The following is a 25,267-nucleotide window of genomic DNA, read 5'->3' on the forward strand; positions in this document are numbered from 1 at the left end:
CTGCGAGCTCCTCTTTGCTGAAAGATTCCAAGAGAATCTTTCTTCACCATCTCCGCGTAGTAATCCAGAGGCCTAAGAAAGGGAACCCCCAGGGCATGCAATTTATCAGAGGCCTCTCGAGTCCCTTCCAATGTCTGTGTGTAGAAAGCCATCTCGTGCGTTCAGTCAATATAGCCACTCGGCCGTTTCCATGCCCACGTCCTCGCTGTTAGTCACAACATTGCTGGAAGAGCTTGACAAATAATTAAAAAAAAACAAATACATAGACAAAAATTCACAATGACACATTTCCATTATTTACAAACTCGGTTACAAGTTAAGGCATCTCAACCTTAATAAAAAATTCTCCAGCAACTAATCTTTCTTTCCCTCTTCCTTCCTTCACTAATGAATTCTTAATATCTTATTATACGTACATTCAGTTTTAACTAAATTTTTAACTGAAATTAGTTCATTAACTGAATTCGGTTCATGGTTGGCCTGTTTGTCCATGTGGTTGCCCATGTGTCTTCTTTCTCTAATATTTTTTCCAATAAGGTGTTTGGATGCCCCTGCATCAGACTCCCGAGGTACAAAAATTATGAACTCCTGGTCATATGTGTTTCCTTAGCAATTCTACCCACTATTTCACTTCTTCAATGGAACTGCCTTCATAGTCTTTTGTGAGCTGCAATCAAACCTCTGCAATAGCAAGTCCTCCCTGCTACCAGATGCCTTGCCAAGCTTCTCTCCTAAGCTTAGTCTTTCGACATCTCTCTGGTTCTCTCCTCTCGAACCAATTGAGCACTCCTACTCCAGGTTTGTTGCAATCTTCTCACCTTCACAAAATAAATTAAAAAAAATTACAAGCTTACAAATCTTTAGCAAACTGTACCTCTTCTTTCTTCGCATGCAAAAACTCCTTTCCGCAGGAAATCTTTTCCTGCTCTGATACCACTTGATGGGGACAAGATTTTGGGGTGAACCAAAATCCCATTTCCCCAATAAAATCGTCCTTGAGGCCTGTGGGTTATGGGCCCACGAAGCCTTTCAGAAACTTTCCATCGTTCTTCATCCACACACGAAATTTCTTCTCAAGGTTATTAGCTGTCGTTGCTTCAGCTGCGGATTCTTGTTGCTGCTCTTATCCATCACGATATCGGCCTTCTCAATGTTGCCATAAACAAAGAAAATGGACCTTAGGGTTTCTAGCTTCGTATCCCAACAAACCCTCGAATGAAAAGTTTTCTCTTGGCTGAATCTTTGTGGGCAACGTCCGCGACATCTTTCACCATATCGCCATGTTATTTTAAGCGCAGATTTGAGGACCTCTGTGAGCTCCTCTTTGCTGAAAGATTCCAAGAGAATCTTTCTTCACCATCTCCACGTAGTAATCCGAAGGCCTAAGAAAGGGAACCCCCAGGGCTTGCAATTTATCAGAGGCCTCCTGAGTCCCTTCTAATGTCTGTGTGTAGAAAGCCATCTCGCGCATTCAGTCAATACAACCACTCGGCCGTTTCCATGCTCGCGTCCTCGCTGTCAGTCACAACATTGCCGGAAGAGCCCATCAAATAAAAACAAAAGTAAAAACAAATACACGGGAAAAAATTCACAATGACACATTTCCATTATTTACAAACTCAGTTACAAGTTAAGGCATCTCAGCCTTAATAAAAAATTCTCCAGCAACTACATTTTTACCCTCTCTCACATGCACAGTTTTTCTTTCCCTCTTCCTTCCTTCACTGATGAATTCTTAATATCTTATTATACATACATTCAGTTTTAATTGAAATTAGTTCATTAACTGAATTCGATTCATGGTTGGCCTGGGTGTCCATGTGGTTGCCCACGCGTCTTCTTTCTCTATTTTTTTTTCCACTAAGGTGTTCGGATGCCCCTGCATCAGGGAGCCTTTTTTGTACTCAGTTATTTTTTGAAGGGTGAGTTGCCCCAACTACAACATATGCTTCAAAGCATCTACAACATGTAATTTTCTTAATATTAATGAAAATTACGATTTTTTTCTTAAGGGAAAAAATTATTGTTATTTGCTATGTTTCCAGGAAATGTGAGTTCAGGGATAGGTAGGGGGAGGGGTGTGGGGAGAGATACGCCACTTTTTGAAATAGGGTTGGGTTTGTTAAAGGCATATTATAATTTTTATATATTATATATTTTATAAATTATAATATATATGATTTTTAAAATCTTCCAACTGAGAACAAGAAAAATAAATCATTTAAAGACTTAAACATGAACATTCACTTTGAAATTTCAAATTTGATATCAAGTGGAAATTGCAATTTATATATTGAAATGAAAACAATAACTCCCTTTAAGAAGAAAAACAAAGTAGATTATAAATTAATATATCTCTTTAAAGAACTTTAAATCGTAAAAACAGATTCCTCACACATGGATACTATTGAATAAATAAAAAACTTAGTAACAAAGTATTGCATTGAGTCTGATGAAACATTTATATTATATGGGTATTGACTTGTGGAGAAATTTATCAGAGCAGAAGAAACACAAGGCACTTAACAAACACTTAAGATAACAAAACATATTTTTTTAAGTGCATATATCCTTCACATGACTTGTACTTAATGATATTTCTATGTTTTTTTAAATGCATATATCCTTCTTAAGATGAATTGTAGTTAATGATATTTTTGTAAAAGGATGTTGTATTTCAGTTAGAGGCATGCATTACTAATTAGTGATTATATCATTAAGAAATAAAATCTAGGAACTAATTCATGGAAAAGACATTTAAAAAACCTGTTCTTTTGAAGTGATGAGGCTTTAAGACCTCAAAACTTTAGATTTGAAATGTTTTCCTAAGATAGGAATTTTGACAAAAATCATGGCAAAGAAATAAAAAAAAACTTGTACTTCTTTCAAAATGATTGACTTTAAGACATAACAACTTTAAATTTGAAATGTTTTACTAAGATAGGATTTTTTTTTTCTTGCCCGATGCCACATAAGAGCCTGTAACACACCCATTTTCGGGGTTTGGCGAACCCATTTAAGTAAACGAATCTAGGCCGCAGTTATTGAGTACCTGGTTCTTACGGGAAGAACCTAATTTGTATGGGTTCATCTGGGAAGTACCTGCTCCAACACCCAATTCATGGGGATGAGAACTCGGGACAGGTTCACGAACCCCACCTTCGTGTTCACGAACCCGTGCTTCACATGTTATTTTCATAGTGACCTCTTCCTTTATATCTTAATGATTCAACCAAGACTTGGCATATTTATGCCAACCTCCATTGAGTTGCAAGTGCTTTTGATTGAAGTTTGAAGCAATCTTATCTTGGTCTTGTACATTAGGTATCTTGTCCTGCCGTGCTCCTTTTGATTGGTGAAAGACTCAATTCTATGAAGAGGATAAAACACGGTGTATTGCCTTTGATTTTGAGATTATAAGCTATTAAACATTTTTGGATTTGTTATATATTTCTTCACAATCCTCTATAGACATTGCAACCCCAAACTTCAGAACCATATAAGAATATAATAAAAATGAAAGGAATCTCAATGAGGAGCTTCTTCTTATCCCATAGAGAAAGGTCCATTGATTTACAATTGTTTTCAAGTTCACCATAAACTTTTTACCTTCCATTTATTATTTTCTCAATCTTATAGTTCCATTTAAGCTTGTGATCAAAATCTATTGAGACATATTTATATGAAGTTACTTCCTCTAAATTACTATTTTTTTTTTTTCTAATTAAGACTAACCTAAGTACCCACGGGGGATTTGAACCGTGACCTATCGCAAGGAGTGCCTTAACAGCGCATCCATTCACCGTCAATCCAAAGCCCCGTGGGCTCCTCTAAATTACTATTATTATACACAAAATTTACATTATATTATTGATATTAATAATCATATCTATATTAAATTAGAAATCTTTAAGAACTTTTAATTGTTTATTGAAATTATAAAAATAATATCATAAACATGAACAAAACAATAATTATTAAATTAATTAGTATGAAATGAAAATCTACTGTTCAAACAATTATTCTCATAAATAAAAACTAATTTTCATTTTTATAAAATAGAAAATAAAAAATAAAATAAAAACTTTAGAATTTTTTATTTAATTAAATTTATTTTTTAAAAATCCAAATAATTATAATGATGATGATGATTAATGTCCACTAAGACCAATGTGGTTTATGTGACCTTAAGAAGAAAAAGACTCTAATTGTAATTCTTTAGAATTTTATTTTTATGCTTAAAAAGAAGGGAAAGAAGAGCACCAAGATCACTATAGTTGAGTTGACTTAACAAGTCAAGAAGATTGGAAGTGATGTTAGGGAAATTAGAGCGGAATGTGAGTAAGGGCCAGACAATCTAAAAGAAAGTATTTTTCACCTTCCACCCTCTTAGTATGGCAAAGCTGAAAAATTATATCGTCTCAAGGAGTTGGTCAAAACAAAAAGATTATTCTAGTTCTCAAGGGTGGGGTATTAAAAAAAATGGTATGCACCAATTTTTTACATGAACAAAGTTGTATGGTCTTAAAATTAACACTAAATTTATATTATGTTGAGAAATTTTTCCGTAAAAATCACATAAAAAATTGTTAACCACACTAGATGGTTAGAAACTCATAGACTAAAAATTTCTTGTATGATTTTTACCTAAAAATCTACCAACATTCATAATATGAATCACAAAATCCTAAATTCATATAGATTCATGTTAATTATTATTATTTTTATTTATATATTATTGAGAAATATTTATATTATGAAAATAATTATATTTGGTTCACTGTTTCCACCCTATAATTTAATAATTAGAAATAAAAATGTGATATTTGATTGCTAAAAAAATATTTTAATTGAATAAATATATTAATACTTTAAAATTTTTATAGATATTTTAGAGAATACACCACTCATTTAAAACATTTGGGGAACTCACACTTGTAATGTCAATGTGTACCCGATAAAATTAGCTGAACAATTTAAGGAAAAAGAAAGAGTAAAATAAAAGAACAGAGCCAATTCTAAGATTCAGTTCCCCATCAAGCCAGTTTTAAGATTCAGTTCCGGCCAATCTGGTGAACAAAAAAGGGCTCAGAAAGTCCCTCCAGATTATGCCTATGCTGCTGGCAAATGTTAAGACATACAAAAGTGACGGCCAAAGCTGCAAAACTGAGTTTCTGAATCTCAAAAACAGTGGTGAAATGCATTCCTTTCCAGAATGCAACGATACACACAGTATTTCTTTGAACTATTTAAAGCCACAGGAAGGTTATGATGGGAAGATCTTTCCAACATACTTTCAAAGGAAAATGTCAAACAAAATTAACCCCTTCAATTTGGTTTCACAATGTATACCTCAAAATGGTACCCAACCATATCCATATGAACAATTTATTTGGATTTAAGGTTCAAATATCAGAACCAGACATACATTAACCTAATTTAATGGGCTACCAAGGTGATAAATTTGGCCAGAAGACAAAAACTCATTGGCTAATTTTAACTCATAAGAGTGAAAAACAGGCCATCCATAATACCTGATACACTAAGTGTTGTGACTATACAGTATCAGTGTTACTGTAAATTTTATTTATGTATATGGGATATTAATATAGCAAACTTCATCATTTCTCACAGGCACTGCATGCAAACCTTCTTCGACGGTCTGATGAGGGATGATGACTAGAAGCTGGCGTCGTCCATGGAGAGGGTCTTCTCACAGACGGTGCTGTTGCTGGCGGTTTGAATTTCCTGATTTGTCGACGTGGCGTTTCCGGCCGTTGAACTGGTTGGCTACTAGATTTTGCAGTCTCTTCCATCTTGGGAGGCACAGGAGTTGCTCCAGAATTGAGATCAGCAGCAGCTGGTTCAATGGGAGGCAAAGGAGTTGTTCCAGAATTGATATGAGCAGCAGCTGGTTCAATGGGAGGCAAAGGAGTTGTTCCAGAATTGATATGAGCAGCAGCAGCTGGTTCAATGGTTGGAGAAGATTTTGGAGATGTTTCAGCCACAGGGGTTGGAGTATGTGGACTCATTTTTGCTAAAAAACAGAAAGATGGTCACTGTATTTTCTGAAAAAGAAAAGGAGAGGGAGGAGTAAATGAAGAGTTAATGTGATCAATTGATAGCTCAGCTCCTTTAGAAAAGCAGGAGGTTTTATTTATATTTATAGATTGAGCAGTTACAGCTGACAAAGACGTTTGGTTTCCTTTTTCTTTGTTTTGTTGTGCCCCTTCGGAAATGAACGGACCTGCTATAGTTTTAAAAATATAAATGTCTTTATAAAGAAATTAAATTTCAAATATCTATGAAAAAAATCTAATACCTGAAGAAGGTTTTTAAGGTTTGCCTTCTAAAGATAAGATGAAAATAAACGGCCTCAATCATGTCCTCTGATTCAGATAGCTAGCAGGTATATAGAGTGGGTGGTATACCCATTTCCATGATTAATGATACAAAACGAGAGGGTTTATAAAAGTTTTATTGCTGAGTTGTTTAAAAAATAATGGAAATTTTGATAAATCCAAATTACAAATTTCAAGTTTCAAGATTTTGGGTGCTTCATAAGTTTTTTTTTTGATGATATTGAATCTAATTTCGTTATAAAAACAAGATTCAAGTACTCCCAAATTCAATGTTTTTTGAGGAAAACCTAAAAGCCCTATTTTGCCCATAAACAACTCTTCAAAAAATTAAGCATGCATGAATTTCCAAATAAAAAGTAAAAAGTAAAAAATGCTCATTGCACCTTTATTTTTTTTTTACATAATTTTATTTCCGAAATCTCCAAGAACAAAATAAATATTATAAATGTGTAAGATTTAAGTGATACATTTAGGAATTTTATTTTAATAATTGTTTTAAATTAAATTGTAAATTTAACATTGTTCGCATGGCAAAATCAATACACTTTATTTTTTTTGAAGAATGTGTTCATGGCAGAATCAATGTTTTTTTTGTGTAATGAAATAAAATCACAAAATATTTCTCCACCCACAATTAGAGTCATTCCATGTTCTCACACAATTCCTCTAGTTGTCGAATGATAAGAGAGAAATGGGAGCGAGGTTCAAATATTACCTCCTCACCAATTTTAATTTTATCCTTTTTGGCAAAACCATCCTCCAACAAGACATGTTTCTGATCCTTCCCATAATTTTTGTTTCTTTCATGGCTTGGGGAGGCCATGGAGTCAAACGAGTGAAATTTCACTTTGATACTAAGCAAATCCAACCTTATCCAATGCCATTTATAGCAAGGTATGTCTCCATTTCCTTTTCTAGCAGCCATCGTATCACATTGAATGTTTTTGATCCTAAGTTTCCTTTTTAATTCACTTGTATCTTGCAACAGATGCTTCACCCTATGCTCAAGATTGCCACATATACTCTGTAAAGACAGAATTGGGGTACCTGATCTGAAAATGGAAGAACATCCTCCTATCAAAAACCGATCATCTTCTAACACTTCACAAGTTATCAAAATGGGTGTTTAAAGGTAAACAAGTTTCACAACTTCTTCAAGAACGTGAGTTAAGTTTTCACATGAACTTAGAAGAGAAACAAATTCACATACATCTCAAGATGATAAACATGAAGACAAGAAACTCGCATTTGATGACATAGTTCACCCTTCCTGGGCTACATCTTTGGGTCTGTTCCAACAACTAGATTGCTATATTGATTTCAGTAGCAAATGAGTACATTACAACTTGTTGACAGTAGAGTGGTTTGTTTCTCCTACACAGAAACATTCTCCTACAAAGCTTTTTCACTCAGAAAGATGACTCCCTACAACAAGTCATGAAAATGTCAACATAAAAAGGACTCTCACACAATATGTCATTGTACTCCATCTGAAATCAAAAGTATAAACATGCAACTCCTACATAATGAAGAGTTAACAAGCGCTTCTCTCATTAACACATTGAGAAAAGATTGAAAAGAGTTGCTCTACAGAAGTAACAATTGCTGCAAATGAAACTAGAAGGATGGAAAACCTCTAACCAGGCTCTCTCCATGCTAAAAAAATGCCTCCATACTGCTTCAAATTTGACTCTGCCTCTAGCACTAAAAGACTTGATTATGCAAAATGTCCATCACAAAGTGCTCAAATAAGAAAATTGAGACTGCCATTGAGTCCAGGACACTAAAAAATCCCCATCTAGGCTATCCTTGAGCTCAAAAAGGTTAAATATTGAGCAAGATATACTTCTCCAAGCCAAGCCCTACTATATATCCTGCAAATTGGTAAAACCTGCTAACTGCATGACATTTTCACCCTTTTCTCAGTCCGTCAAGCGACAATTTTGTTTGGGACCCACGAGATTCCCGTCTCAACAAGTGCAATTTGTAGCCTCGTTAATTTTTCCAATAACCCTATGCACCAAAACAAGGCCACATGGTTCCCATAGGGTCAAGGGTCAGGGCCAATTGCCTGCCCCCGCCGGTTTTAGCTGCTTTTCTAGTCAAGGCGTGGTCACGTTGTGACAATGTGGCCAGGGGCCGAGGCCAATTTCCCGACCCCACCGGCTGTGGCTCCACGTGTGGTCACGTGGATGATAATAAGATCGGGGGTCAAGGCTTATCCATTCGTGCCCTTCGGCATAGCACTCACTCAGGTCATATGTGTGTTGATGGGCCCTAGAGATAGGACCAAGTGCTCCGCCCCTCTCCGCTAGATCCTCCGCCGTGGGCACATGGGTGATCTTGGTGGATATTGGTGGCCACCCACCTATCCCACTTAGAACTCTAGTCAATTTCATTTGTTTCCTTGTTTATGTCAGCATTTACTATTTTTAGTAGTTTTTCGGGTCCTAAACTTCCGAAGCAGTTTTGACCCCCTAAACATAGTTTTCTTTTTACTACTATTATGACAAACCTTGTAGTACTCAGAGAGACCTTTCCAACAAGGTATTGTATGCTCCAAACGGAGATAATATGACCAAGTTATGACCTCGGGAAGTTGATTGCCCAACTAACCCCAACGGGGCCCACAAACTCTTAGCATTACATCTCCTGGGGTTAGGGTTTTGGTTGTTTAGGGTTTTCTTATGTTTTTCAATAATAAATAGGCCCTTGAGCCTCATTGTAACACAGTTCAGAGGCATGTAGCTGCCACATCTCTTCTCAGAGATAAGCTACCATCACTCGAGCTAGTCTTATTTCCATTCTGTTTGTAAGCATATTTCAGTATTTGGTAGTAATGAAATGAAGTGTTATTTCTGATGCATCTTTGTATTTATGGTTATATCTGTAATTTGTTGCGTTCATGTTTAAATTCGGACCAGTGGTATCAGAGTGGTTTTCTCTTTCTCTGTTTTTCTTTGCATGTCCCCAACGAGGTCGGGATATAAGGAGTTAGGGCTTGAACTCGTTGAATCGTTGCAAGACCAGCCTCGCAAATCCCGTCGACATCCCATGGGGGAAGAAAAGAAAGATGAGGGGGCAAGAGATCCTTTCAAAATATTGCTTGAAGAAGCCCTCGAGTGACAAAGGAAGGTGATGATGGACAACTTTGCCCATATCCTTCAACGAATACCCAAGGGTGACACATCTACTTCCAACATCTACTCTGGAAGCACCACACCCTTTAAGGTACAAGTTAACTTTGACATTCCCATATTTGAGGGTCAGATAGATTCCAACATCATAGATAAATGATTAAATCTATTAGAAGGATCTTTTATGTTCATGATTTTTCCAGCCGGGAAAATATTACTTTTTCTCTTCTCACAGTTGCCCCCCACGTCAAGTACTAGTGGGAAACCTACTGTGAGCAGAAGGATGAAAGTACACCCTCACTATTTTCGTTTGCACCCACTTTGGATTCATTCCGAGACACCATCAAGGAGCAGTACTACCCCGTCGAGAGCTGTGAGGATAAATACATAAAGTGGACCACACTGAGACAAGGAAGGGACCAAGACGTGCCAGAGTTTACCAATGTTTTTCATACCCTTCGTACAAAGTTGGGTATCAAGGATTCTAAGAAACATATGGTACTAAAATACTGTGTCTACCTACATAGGTACATCTAGGATGAGATGGAGTTACTGGACATCTCCTCACTTGACACGGCATACCGATACACTATCAAGATTGAGTAGAAGTTTAAATAGAAAAAGCGAGACTTTGGATCTGCGAATCCGAAGCAAAGGAAAGGTGCCCCAAACCGCAGAGCAAAGGGAAAAGCCAAGGCAGGACGACCCAGGATAACTTGTAGAAGCTGCAAGCAATAAACAACACCACGAAGACAAAGAAGGACACGGGAAAGTGGTGTGAGTTCCATAAGAGCTCCACTCACAACACAATTGAGTGTTGGGCCAAGCAATCACTGGTGGCCAAGCTGAAGGCTTCTGATTCTGACACAAGTTCCGACTCAGAGTCAGAACCCGACAAGGGGAATGACAAAGGGAAGTAGATCATTGACGCAAAGCCTAGTGCCACTGTGGTCACCATCAAGATCCAGAAGATTGAGCTCGAAGATCCAAAAGAGGGGGAGCGCCTATTCCACTCACATATCTGGGTGAAGGATTCTCCATTGTAGTTCATTGTCGACAATGCGAGCCAAAAGAACCTCATTTCAGCAGAGGTCATGAAATAGTTGGGCCTACCAAATACAACACATCCACAACCATATACCATCGGGTGGCTTCACAAAAGATGAGATATCCGCGTCAACCAATAGTGCCACCTACCTTAGAACATCAAGCCCTTCACAGATGAGGTATTGTGTGATGTTTCTCCTCTTTAAGTTTGTGATGTATTATTAGGACAACCATACTTATGGAAGCAACATGTTATATATGAGTATAGACCTCGCTTTGTTATTATTTCTTTAGGTACTAAGTTATACAGGATACCAGAGGTAGCCCCATCAGCCACCATCTCTTTGATCTATGCTAATCAATGCAGTAAGGTCATCTCCTAGACTGGGAAATTTGTTTTCTTTTTTATTCACTCTCAAAGTAAGGGGAAGGTCGTAGCCACATCCATGGCCCCTGGGAAGGGTTCCTCCAAGCAGCAGAAGCAAGTGGATACGATTGTGGATGAATACAAGGGCATCTTCTCCTCACCCACAGGGGTACCTTTGCATTGTCAAGTCAAGCATTCAATCAATATGACTCCCGAAGCACCTCTACCCAACAGGCCGATATATCACCGCTCCATTCTAGAAAATGAAGAGATCAAGCGGAAAGTCTAGGAGTTGCATCAAAAAGGGCACATCCGACCAAGTTCCTTGCCTTGTGGGAGCTTGATTGTACTTGTACAGAAGAAGGATGGAACCTAGAGGCTTTGCATTGATTATCAAGCACTAAACAAAATCACTGTCAGGAACAAGTATCCAATCCCACGGATTGATGACCTGTTGGACCAACTCAAGGGGGCCAAGTATTTCAGCAAGATCGATATGAAGTTTGGTTATCACCAGGTTCCAATAGAGCCCACAGATGTATGGAAGACCACTTTTAAATCCAAGGAAGGCCTTTTTGAATGGTTGGTTATGCCCTTTAGGTTGAAAAATGCCCCTACTACTTTTATGAGGCTAATGGATGACATCTTGCATCCCTTCACCAACTCGTTTGTGGTGGTTTACCTGGACGACATCCTCATCTTCAGTAAGAGTTGGGAAGAACACTTGCAACACATTCGAACGACCCTTCAAACCCTTTGGCAGCACAAACTGTGTTCCAACTTGGAGAAATGCACCTTTGGCATGAGCTAGGTCCAATACTTGGGTTACATCATAGATGAGTGTGGCGTGCATGTGGATCCGACCAAGATCCAAGTCATTCGGGATTGGCCAACCTCGACCACTCTAACGAAGCTTTGCAGCTTTTTGGGCCTTGCAAATTTCTATCGAAGGTTCGTGTTGGGATTCTCCCATATCACTTGGCCTTTGAGTCAGATTACTAAGGGCGGGGCGAAAGAAAAGTTTTCCTGGTCTGAGTCCCAACAGAAGGCGTTCATTGAGTTGAAGCACCACCTCTGCTCTGCACCAGTACTCACACTGTCAGACCTGCAACAACCATTTGAAATCGAGACAGATGCCTCAAACTATGCTATTGGTGCAGTCCTCACCCAGCATGGGCATCCAGTGGCCTATCATAGTGAGACACTTTTTGATACAATTCAGAAGTACCCCACCTATGATAAATATATGTATTCAATCGTGTGGGCTTGCTAACAATGGAAGCACTACATTCTTAGGAAGGAGACAGTCATCCACACTGATCACCGACCTCTTTAGTTTATACAAACACGGGGGAAGTTGCAGAATGATTGCTATCAAAAGTAGTCTACATATTTGCAACAATTCCACTTGAACATCAAATACAAAAAGGGAAGCACCAATCATGTTGCAGACTTCCTCAATAGCCCCCCAATTGAAACATTGATTATTGTTCTCAACTCTTTTGGTTAGGAGACCTCTGGATGGCTGCAACTATACAAAAATGATCCAATGTTCGCTTTGACATACCAGATGCTAGTAGTTGGCAAGCAAGTTCCCGATTTCCACCTCCAAGACGCATTATTATGCTACCTAGGCCACTTTTATGTTCCTTCAAGCGAGCGTGCCAAGATGATTTGGGAGGCGCACTATAGTCGGGTCGCATGACACTTTGGTGTGGAGAAAATTGTGGTTGTACTACAAAAGTATTTTTATTGGCTCAAACTCCAATTGGATGTTAGGAAATATATTAGGTCTTGCACTCCCCGCTTCATCGCGAAGGCAACCATCAAGAAGCAAGGCCTGTACACTCCTCAACCTACTCCCAGCCAGCCGTGGGAATCCATCTCCATGGACTATATGTATGGCCTCCCTTCTACCAAGCATGGTAATGACTGTATATTTGTGGTCGTGGACATATTTTCTAAGATAACTATATTGGCAGCCATCAAGAAGAGTATCACAGCAGAGGACACTGCCAAACTCTTCTTTCAACGAGTATGGGTACATTTTGGGATCCTGCAGACCATTATATTAGATCAAGATAGCATGTTCCTGAGCACATTCTGCTCAAGCGTCTGGACACTATTGGACACCAAGTTGACCAAATCGAGTGCCTTCCATCCCCATGTAGAAATTTTGAATAATATGACTCTTATTCACAGAGATTATCCCGATTATACACTATTGTGGAATACATGCATAATACATAACCTCCTCTATGTTGATCATCAATTTAGCAGCATCAAAAACAATGAAACATCAATCGCATGCACACATTAACACAGTATGTAACTCGGGGAAAGCTTACAGCTGAAAACCCCACACTATCTGTATATTAATTATTGAGAACATGTAACAATACATAGTACAATACTCCTCACAAGTATCCAACACTATCTCCACCTGTTACACACAAAACTAGCTCAGATCCGAACAAGTCACAGGTTCAAATCTTCTCCACTGCTTTGCCTGCCTCTATTGCACAATACCAAGTGAAAATCACGTGAGCACAGGCTATTTCACTGGGCATATACTGTACAATCCTCATGGGCATACTCAATCCATTGATTGTGCAAATCTCATGCACAACTGATAGTCACAACTCACCCTTTCACTTACCTCTAACACCTGTCTCTGTTGAACTGTCCATGCACTGAGTTAACTGATGTATTCTTCAGTTGCTTTATGAGTTAATAATTAGTGAATTAATTTAATAAATTAATTCACATCACTCATCACTAGTCTATTTGCAGTTAGACTAATTACAACTAGTTTAACCAAGTCAAACTGAACACAACTCCATCAACTCCACAATCAACTCCACAGAACTCACATGCATGAGTTCTAACTGAAGTCCTGCATGCAATAGCTCAACTGACCCACAAGAAAAGCGTATTTCCTTCTGACAGCTGCATGTGCCACATCTGTAGCTCAAACTGAAGTGCTCCAAGAGGATAAGATAATGTTTATAGTCTAAATATTATTATGAGACAATAATATTTGACTTTTCTATTTTTAGCCTGGCAGTCTAAAAATAGACTCTGATCACTCCGCTGTGAACCAGAAATAGAAGTCCATCTATTTTTCCCAACATGACCAATCATCCATAAACAACATCCTGCAACTCATAGACCATGATCCATATGTCTAAAAATAGACATAGTCTAAAAATAGACTTTGCGCCAAAAATACCCTGCGGGCCCACTTAGTGAAGGCGACTCCTTTCCACTAAGCTCCATCATCTTGTTGCATTCTCAACACCCCACACTAATGGCCAGACAGAGTTCGTCAATAGGATGATAGTGCACATACTCCACATGTACAACTCCAAGCATCCTTGAACCTAGGATGAGAGTCTTCCATATGTGCAACACAGTTATAATAGAGCTCTCCATAGCTCAACTGGTCACAGTCCCTTTCAACTGGGTCTAGGATTTCAACCATTGTGTCTGGTTGATGTCGCCATGCCTCATGCGACTACGCAAACATAATCCACACATGTACTATTTGAGGATGATAAAGTGACCATATTTATTGAACACATACAACACATTTGCCAATAGGCTCACGACATCTTGGAGAAGTCAAATGCCAAGTACAAGAAGCGACATGATCAACATCGGGTGCCACACAAGTTTCAGATGGGAGACAAAATATGGTTGCATTTGCAGAAAGAACGCTTTACCGAAGCTAATCAGAAGCTCAAACCACTCTGACATGGTCCTTACATCATTACCAAGGTTGTGGAAGACAATGATTTTTAGCTCAGCATTCCCCCATTCCTTGGCCTGCACCCAGTGTTTAATGTGGACTGATTTCGACCATACTTCCCACCATTGTTGGACGCACCAGACATTGCAGAACAACTCACACCAATAGAGTTATACCTAGACTCCATGAAACAGGCCACAAATGATCGGATTATGGACACACGGATCAAGAACACTTGCCATAAAAAGATACAACTATATCAGGTTGTCAAAGCTGGCTAACTCCTGCACCAAGGCAAGTGGCTTACCAGGGACCAAGTTCAACATAAATTTCCTCACCTCATGGAGGCTCTCACACAATGGGTACCATTGCTTCCTAAGGGACGAGGAATGATCCAAGTGGATATTGGTGTCCACCCACCTATCCCACCTAGACCTTGAGTCAGTTTCATTTATTTCCTTGTTTATTTCAGCATTCACTATTTTTAGCAGTTTTTCGGGTCTTGAACTTCCAGAGTAGTTTTGGCCCCCTAAATGATGTATTTTTTGGGGCTCGCTGCAGGCTTGTTACTATAGGTAGGGGCTTGTGGAAAATCTTGTAGTACTCAAAGAGATCTTTCTAAAAAGGTATTGTACAATCCAAACATAGATAATAGGATCGAGTTATGACCCCGGGAAGTTCGCTGCCCAACTAACCCTAACAGGGCCCACAAACTCTTGGCGTTACATCTCCTAGGTTAGAGTTTTGGTTGTTTAGGGTTTTCTCATGTTTTCAATAATAAATAGGCCCTTGAGACTCATTGTAACAAATTTCAGAAGCATGTAGCCGCCACATCTCTTCTCAGAGATAAGCTACCATCACCTGAGCTAGTCTTATTTCTATTCTGTTTGTAAGCATATTTTAGTATTTGATAGTAATGAAATGAAGTGTTATTTCTACTACTGATCCTGAGACTGCAAAGCTGGCGGAAATCTGCTTAAGGTCAACAGTGTTCACCTTCCAAGGAATATTTTATGAGCAGACAACAGGTGTGGCTATGGGATCACCCCTATCACCGATCGTAGCCAACTTGTATATGGAACACTTTGAAAAGAAGGCCCTTGAATCTTATCCTTTAAAGCCGGCGTGGTGGAAGCGTTTTGTCGATGATACCAACATAAAATGGACCCATGGTAAAGCAGAACTTGATAAGTTTTTCATTCACTTAAACTCCATTTCTCCTGAAATAAAATTTACAATGGAACTTGAAGAGAATATGAGCATCCCATTTTTGGACGTTCTAATCATCAGAAAGGAAGATGGCTCTCTAGGCCACAAAGTTTTCAGAAAGTCAACCCACACGGAAAGCTACCTCCATGCGGATTCCCACCATCACCCGGCCCAAAAGTTTGGTGTTCTAAACACCCTTGCCATCAGAGCCCTTCGAATTTCCGACTCAGAGCATCTGAATGAAGAAAAGAGGCATTTGGTTTCAGTTTTCAAGAATATAGGCTACAAGGAGCATGAGATTAAAAAAGCCATAGAGAGAGCTGAAAGAAAGTTGTCATCCCATGAGCATAAGGCGCAAGATCAACCTCAGGGTAAGATTTTTCTTCCTTATATCCTTGGTGTTACAGACAAAATCGCTAAAATCCTAAGAAAGAAGAACATTTTCACTCATTTCTCAGCTCCGGGGACCATCAGACAAGGTTTGAAGTCTGTTAAAGATGATATTGACAATTTTCAGCTTAAGGGAGTCTATAAGATAGATTGCTCTTGTGGAAAAAGCTACATAGGTGAAACAGGTCGCTCCCTCCAGACAAGGCTCAAAGAACATGGCGCTGATATCAAGAATGGAAGATCTCGTACCTCAGCACTGGCAGAACACTCCTTGAAGACCAAGCACCACATTTGCCTGGAAAACGCTTCTATTATCGCAAGAGAGGAACACCATCAAAGACGGAAGATCAGAGAAGCTATTGAAATTATGAAGTATCCTCAGAATCTGAACAGAGACAATGGTTTGGAAATTAGCGGAAGCTGGCTGCCCTTGATCAATGAAGTTAAAAGTCGCCATCCCATCCCCAGGTAATGCGTCCTCAGGTATGTTGTCCTCTTTTATTCTATAATAATTTAATTTCTTTCTATATAGAGCTATCAATTAATTTATTCATTAGTTAACTATATATTAACTATTTATGTTTTCTAATATAATAAATATATAAAAATTTATTAATTTATTCTTAAAAAAAAAAATAAAAATTATTTTAAGAATTATTAATCTATTATAAGACATTAGTTTTATAATTTATTAATAATTATTAATATAACATTTAATTATTATATAATAATAATAATAATAATAAATCAATTATTAAATAATTATTATACATTATTCAAAATATAAATAGAAATTAATTATTTATTATAAAATAATTGATTATTATTAATTTTGATTTATACATTAGTTATTTTATGAATTTATGAATTATTATATTAATCTAGTATAAATAATTAATTATTAATAAGATCAAATATTTATTAATTTAATTTATTTTGTAATCAAATAGTTGATCATTATTATTTTAATTATATAAAATAAAAATAAAAAAAAAAAAATTATAAAAAAGTCTATACTAATTTATTTATCAGCTATTTTATTAATTAATATATGAATTATTATATTCATCTATTTTAATTTTCAATTATTTATATTTTCTAATATAATATAATTTAAATTAATATATTAATCAATAAATATGAATTAAAAATTTATTATTTAGGTTAACTGTGAATATTAATCATTTAGAATATGTTTTGGTCTTATTAATTTAGTTATTAATTAATAATTGGTATTATAAAAATTTTAAATTAATTATTATTTATTTATTTTTTAGTAATAGATAATTATTTATTATATAATAATTATTTATTATCATATTAATATTAATATTATATTAATTAATGTAAAAGTTATTATTATATTAATTTATTTAAATGATAAGTATTAATAATAATTAAAATGAAATAAAAATAAGAATAATAATAATAAAATTAGGGTTCTAGCCGACTGTTTATTCATTCTTAGATAGTTTTGGTCGCGTTAGTATTTATTCTCCCTGCTTGCTCTTCTCTTATCATCATTCTTCAGCCCTGATGATGGATCCCACTTGGGATTCGAAATGTTGGTTCAAAAATGTTTATACTGTGGATTCTCCGATCAATTCAAAAGATAAAAACCACAGATCTCTCAAATCCTACATCTTTGTATTTATGGTTATATCTGAAATTTGTTGCATTACTCTTTAAATTCGGATCAATGGGTGGGCACATAACCAGGGATAGGGCCAAGTTCCCAACCCTCTCCTTTTTGCCATGCATTGTGGACACATGGTGATGGCATGACGAGGGGCCAGGGCTCACTGCCCAACCCCTCCTCCCAAACGCCGAAATTATATATATTGAAATATAACTTGTGACCATGGATAGTTAAGAACCAACGTGGTGGTCCATTGGGAGAGCACGAAGTTGCTATTCGGCAGGTCGAGGGGTCGAACCCCGTCAAGGCCTTCAGGCCCTATATAAAAATAAATTGACCAATCTTGGGGTGCCATGTGGCGCCCTCTCATTGGGCCACCTCAAACCACACGAACCAATCAAAATGCGCCAAATTCACCCATACGAACATGCCACGTGTTAAGACCTGATTGGTTCACTGTCAACCATATCCTACATAGTCCGCTGATGACGTCAGCTATATGGACTGCCCAGTCAACAACCCAGTGAACCATGCTATTGAGTTTTTAGATGTTTGTCAAAAACTTCATAACGTCATAACTTCTTCATATGACGTCAGATTGAGGCGATTTAAGCATCGTTGGAATCAGGATGACGAACACTACAACTTGATATTGGTTTTGGGAGATTTCAAGCACTTTTATTTCTGAGTTTATTTTTTATCTTCATATCAGTACCAACCTGAAGGATTTTATGGCCCGAGATGAAACCACATGTAGAGTGACACCATATATCCTTGAAAATGAAAATTTTCCTCTCCATCATCCATCTAGAGGAGTACTCAACCTTAATTACCTTAATCGAGAGGCGACATTCCAGAGAAATCACTATGAGAGCATTAACAATATCAATTCTTGTTGTGGTAGGCCTTAGGGCTCAATTATTCCAAGTTAAGATTTGGATTATTACGTCCTCCATCCTACACAAGTCAATCTTCATGGGATATATTGGTAGATTGGATCTCCTCGATCCCGGTGAGAAACACCTTGCTCAAGATGAACACATATGTTAACTTGCTCATCAACATTATGATTATTCCCTCTGTTAATATGATAAAATGTTATAAAATCAAAATATAGATTTTATCTCTTAATTCTTATATCCAAAGGAGACTGATCTTTCTCGATGGGGTCTTTGACTCTATGGAACTTTTGTATGATTATCATCAAATCTTCCATTGCAACTATTTGACGAATTCCTCTTGCTAAAGCTATCTTTAAACCTTGCCATAGTGCTTGGTTATTAGAGGTCCTCCCCAATCCCCATGCGAATTTAGTCTCGATTTCTTCGTCAGGGTAATATATTACCCCTCCCCCTATTTTTATAATTTTTAAAATATGTGTTTTGTTTTAATTTGAAAATATTCAATTTATAATTATTTAGAAAGATAAATGTATGATTATAAGAATTTTAAATTTAAAAAATCAATACATTATAAATGAATGTTATTATATATATATATATGAATGATTAAGTGCACATTATATGTTTATTTATTTATGTGTCTATATAATATTTTTCAATTTAAAATTTAAAATATATTAAATATAAAAGAGTTGGTAAAAATGACCCTCTTAAAAATTAAAATGTATAAGAATGATATGTATAATTATACAATTATACATTGAAATATTGAGGGATGGTGGGAATGGGGGACAACATTTTGTCGTGAGAATTAAGGAGAAGATAGTTATGCATAGGGTTTAGGTCACAATTCCAACAATGTTGTTGAAGACTATTCTTTATTTCAGAGTTTGAAGCAAACTGTGAATATAGGAATTTAGGAGATGATAGTTTTGGGTGATTCTTTGAATATAATTCACTATTTATATTTAAGATGTCTCCCCTAAGATAACTTAAATCAAATTCTTATTCTCAAGCAGATTTATCAGTTGTATTAGTCTATCCCCAAGAAGAAATGTCTCAATGTTTTTAGATCAAAGAACTCCAAGGCTAATCACATGGCTAATTTGGGGTCAAGGCTAAGTCAAGCTGAATTTTGGTGGTAGGGGTAAAAGGCAACATGCCCCCTTCCTTAATGGTTAATCATGAAACTCTTAAATTAAAACAAAAGAATAATTCCTCATGGTTTAACATAACATTTTGATGCTTTGTAAATTTTGATTTTTTGTTAGGTCAATATTGGTGAATGTACAAGTGAAATACTGTAAATATTGTAGTATTTTGTTCAAAAAATTTAAGGTCAAAATTTTGTAGATGGTTGTTGATATATACTCCATTCTGACCATATTCAATGGTTTCAACTTGCTTCTTTTAATATTATAATTATTCTCAATTTTTATTAAAAAAATATACATTAAAATATTAATAACATAATTATTTTGTCTTTTTTAATATATAATTTATTTTAATTTTATAAATCCCATTTATAATATTATTATTATTTTATTTTTTTTAAACTGCAAACTCGTAAAATCGATAAATTATAAAAGGGTTATTGAAATATACAAAAATGATTATGTATATTGCCATTTTTTCAATTTAAAAGTTAAAATGATGTAAATTGAAAGGAGTTAAGTGAACACTTTAAAGATTGAAGTTTGTAAGAGTGATATCCATAATTATACATAATAATATATTTTTTATTACGATGATTTAATTTTCTTGGCATTATGTTATATTTAATGATCGTCCCTTGCTTAAATTAAGGAGCCACCGATTCATAAAGAGTAGGATTAAGATAATTATTGCCGCCTAACTCCATCTTCCTCACACCAAAAAAAAACAAAAACTGTTGCATTGTCTCATATATTCGCTAAAACAATTTGGAGTGTGATGTTCAGGGGGTACATTTTGTGATTTCACTGCAATAGCCTTGTATATACTCACATTGTTTTAAGGAGGCACCTTGATTTGCTAGGGTGTTCGCCACCCAGTTGTGATGACGCTTTGATATGAAAAAAATCAATTGCGTCGTATTTTATTATTATTATTATTATTATTTTATTTATTTTTTGGTCTATTCTATGTGTTATAAGAAAAAGTATTTGCTCATGTTTTTCTTTGAACTAGTAGATATTTTGTACGACTATCATTGAATCACCATAAACTATTAAAGCATTGAGCATTAGATGTTTTTTGAGATTCTCAGATCAAGCCCTTGCCCTAGCTCAGGAAATCAGACTTTGCCATAGTCCAGGAATTCAACGTGATTGTTGATTGAAATTCCCCATCCCAAGTAAATTTTGTCGCTTTTATTTCATCAGGACAATAGATAACCCCTCCCACTCCTACCTCTCCATTTAAGACTTTTAATTTTATAATTGATATTATTTTATTTACTAGGAGAATGATACTTAGATATAAATTTAAAATGGAATTTCTTCTTTTGGAAGTTTTAATGTTATTACTAGAAGGGTTCAATGTAATTTCTCAACTCAATTTTAAATTCAATCCTTCATGGATAGAAGGAATGTTATCCTAACCTTCAAATGCAAATTAAGATTGAAGGAAACTAAAGAATACTATGCAGGTCATTGTTGAAATTACCTTCAATGTATGTTCATATTTGTTGAAGTTTTTGTAATACAATGCAAAAATCTTTAAAATGCATTAAATGCATATTTGCCCTAGCCATTGTAGAAACACATAAGTTAAAAGGTGGTTGTATTTTTAGCATAATGAGATCATATGGAGTCAGATAAAGAGGAACATGCACTAATATTAGTTGGCATATATCCACACACGGTCACCCAAAATAGGCCTTGGATTAGTTAATTTACCCCAAAAAAACATGAAATATATGTTGGTGAATTTCACTTTGTTGTTGTTGAACAATGTCTATTGGTAGTGAAATTTTTACTACAAATAGATGGCAACCATCCCCAAATGCCTCATATTCTAGCATCAAATTCTTTGTTTCATCCCTAGAATGTAAAAATATAGTGGTGTATGCTTATTGGAAAATAGATAGGAATCCCTTGTCATCCTTGGAGGCAAAATATTTTTCATCTCTTTAAAGGGAGTAGAAATGAATTATGAGAAGAATGTGAATGGCCATTAAAGCTAAGAAAATGAAAGATGATGTTTAAAAGTTGAGCATTATAGCATTCAAAGGGTGATGGTAGAGAGCATTGTGGCAAGGGAATTTCTGAGTAAGTAGAAGTCGCATGTCCTCATTTCTCCCAAGCCTCTGTCAATTTCCTCTGCATCCACCAACACATTGTCTAACACGTACAAGAAACTCTTGAAATTTGCAGTCAAGTGAGGTATTTTTTTGCAACTCGACGATCATTCACTCTCTTGACAACAAAGAGTTCCTTATGTGGAAAATTTCTAAGTGGTCACTGTAGTTTTTATGGAGTTTTGACAACATGAATGTGTTTTGTATTGTGTGAAGGCATTTCATATGTGGTTTGTATGGAGTTTTGACAACGTGAATGTGTGAAGGTATTTTGTATGGTTTGAAGGCATCTACATTTTCTTGTATTAACGAGTTTGAGGCTTAGAAGGTGTGAGAATGGAACCGTCTCCCTCACGTCATTGGATGACTGGGAAATGGAGATGACTTGATGAGAGCACATGCATTCACATTCATTCACATATTTCTCAATCGTAGTCTTCCAAATATCGAAGATTTGACTTTCCCATACTGACTAACATTCTCTTCTCCCACCAATCCATCAAATATCATATCATTTGTGTTAACTAAGCTTGATCGTGATAGTATATCCATTGTTATACTCTTCTAGGATTGAAAAGTGTAGTTTGACTGTGCATTTTGTCCTAATTTATTTTTTCTATGACTTTATATTGCCTTAAAATTTGAATTTCAAGCTTTATTTGAATATTCATTCTCTCATCTCCGCTATTTATGTAGTGTTGAATGATAAGGAGAACTACCATGAATAGTCCAGAAAGATCTCACACGCCCTTATATTTAATGACTTATTGAAAGGTGTCTCTCAAGGAGACGGCGACAATGTGCTTACCAAGCCCACATATGATAAAGAGCTAGCAATTTGGGAGAATAAGGAAAACAAAGCTTATGTGCTAATTATTGCTTATGTAAGTGAAGAGGTGAGTCATCATATTGTTCCAATTACAAATTCTTATGATGCATTAAAGAATTTGAAATTTTTATATGAATCACACTCATAATTGGAAGTAGTTCAGTTGATGATTAAACTCTTCAACCTAGAGCTGAAGGGCGATGACCCCTTGGCCCTAGCCTCAAAGATTAGAGATAGCATGCATGATGAAGAAGCCACTAAAATTAAAATGGACATCCCTCTCACAATTTTTTTCAAGGCCCTCTATCCTACATATCCTCATTACCTCGAATCCTTACAAGTTAGTGCCCAACTCAAGGAAACTACTTTTGAAACTCTTGTGGAGAAGTTTACAGGATGTAAGAAAGATTTTCGGAAGAAGAATACAACTTCTCAGTCCCCTGAAGAACCAATATACCTTGTACAAAATGAGAATGATCAGTCACAATATTCTTCTAAAGGAAGAGGTGGTAAAAGAGGATATGGAAGGAAGAACAACAAAGGCAGGGGGTAAACATCATCAAGGAGGAAGATTTGATCTCCACTTTATTCACTGTAATAGAGATGGACATGATGCATCCACATACAAATCCATTGGGAAAGAATCAAGCAAGAACACAAAGAATAAAAAGGTAAAACACCAGATCCAGGGAAAGGTAAATGATCCAGATTTAAACAGGAATGCAACAAATTACAGAAATAACCATCAATACAGATATGTAGTGGAAATAATACTTCAGTTCATTAATGTAAAATACTGAAATATGCTTACAAACAGAAATGGAAATAAAGCAACCAGGGTGATGATAGCTTATCTCTGAGAAGAGATGTGGTGGCTACATGCCTTTGAACTGTGTTACAATGAGGCTTGAAGGCCTATTTATTGTTGAGAAACAATGGAAAACCCTTAACATCCCAAAACCTAACCCTAGAAGATGAAACGCCAAATTGTGGGCCCCGTTTTGGGTAAGTAGGTACATCAACTTCCCAGGGTCGTAACTTTGGCACCCAATCTTTGTTTGACACGTATAATAGCTCATTAGAAAGATCTATCCGAGCACTACAACTTTGGGAAGAGAAAAATTGGTCAATGACCAATGTTGCTCCCGGTTTTCCCAAAAAACGTCATTTAGGGCCTCAAAATGGCTTCGGAAGTTCAGGACCCAAAAAACCTGCTAAAAAAAGTAAATTGTGCTACAATTACAAAAACTGAAAAAATGAAAGAGACAGAGGAGGGGGTCCAAATGGGATAGATGGGTGTCCACCAACATCCACCTAGATCAGTAAAGCATCTGAGTTTGCTCATTATATTGTTTCTCATTGCAATATTAAGGAAATTGAAGATCTATTTCATATTTCATTTCCTTCTTGGAAAGATGCATGGATGCTTGATACAAGTGCAACGTGCCATATGACCTTTCGGAAACACTTCTTTTAAGACCCTAGTGACAACGTATATGGAGCCGTTTACTTTGCAGACAAGTCAAGTCTCAAACCATCTAGACTTGGCACCATTAGGCTTAAATTGTTTGGACTTCTTGACTTTCCTTTGCATGATGTACTCTACCTTCAAGAAATGCAGAGAAACATGTTGTCCCTTATTCACATTCGCTAACAAGGACACTCCATTTATATGTTTGATGGAAAAGTTGAGATTAGGAAAGAATCAGACAACACAATTGTCATGACTGGAATAGAGGAGGAAAGATTCTTTGTAAGGAAAATAAGCTTGTGCATAAAACTCTACATACAGTTCTCAGTTAATGATGGTACATTTCCATCTATTCTTCTCTGGCATGCAATATTTGGACATCTTAATTATTGCAGTCTTCATTTATTGAAAAGAAATAATCTTTTTGGTTTGTTGACTATTCGAAGGAAACTGAAGTAATGTGATGCTTGTATCCTAGGAAAAACTAGCAAACAACGATTTCATGATTCTAATTCCAAAGCACATTGTTGTCCTTTGTATACTATTCTAGGCTAAGGAATTGTGTCAAAGCATCTAAAATGTTGTTTTAATTTGGATTTGGATGACCAATGCTTTAAACTATTAATAGATGCAAATTCTAATTATTTTTTATATAATAAAAGGGTCGATTCTTCACCTTTAACAAAATTAAGCTTTAAAATGCTTATGAAAGGTAGAATTTCAAGACGATATATATGATTCCTTAAACATTCAAATAGAATATTTATCTTGTCATATATAGATGATGCATGTAAAATCCTTTTACAACTAAACAGAGCATATTTAAAGATAACAAGAAGCAACAATTAAATTATGTAGAGGAATCAACTTAAACAAATAGTTT

This window comes from Pinus tabuliformis, chromosome 6 (genome assembly GCF_031772625.1).
Source record: "Pinus tabuliformis cultivar Carrire ecotype Pingquan chromosome 6, CPIR1, whole genome shotgun sequence".
Taxonomy (NCBI): Eukaryota; Viridiplantae; Streptophyta; class Pinopsida; order Pinales; family Pinaceae; genus Pinus; species Pinus tabuliformis.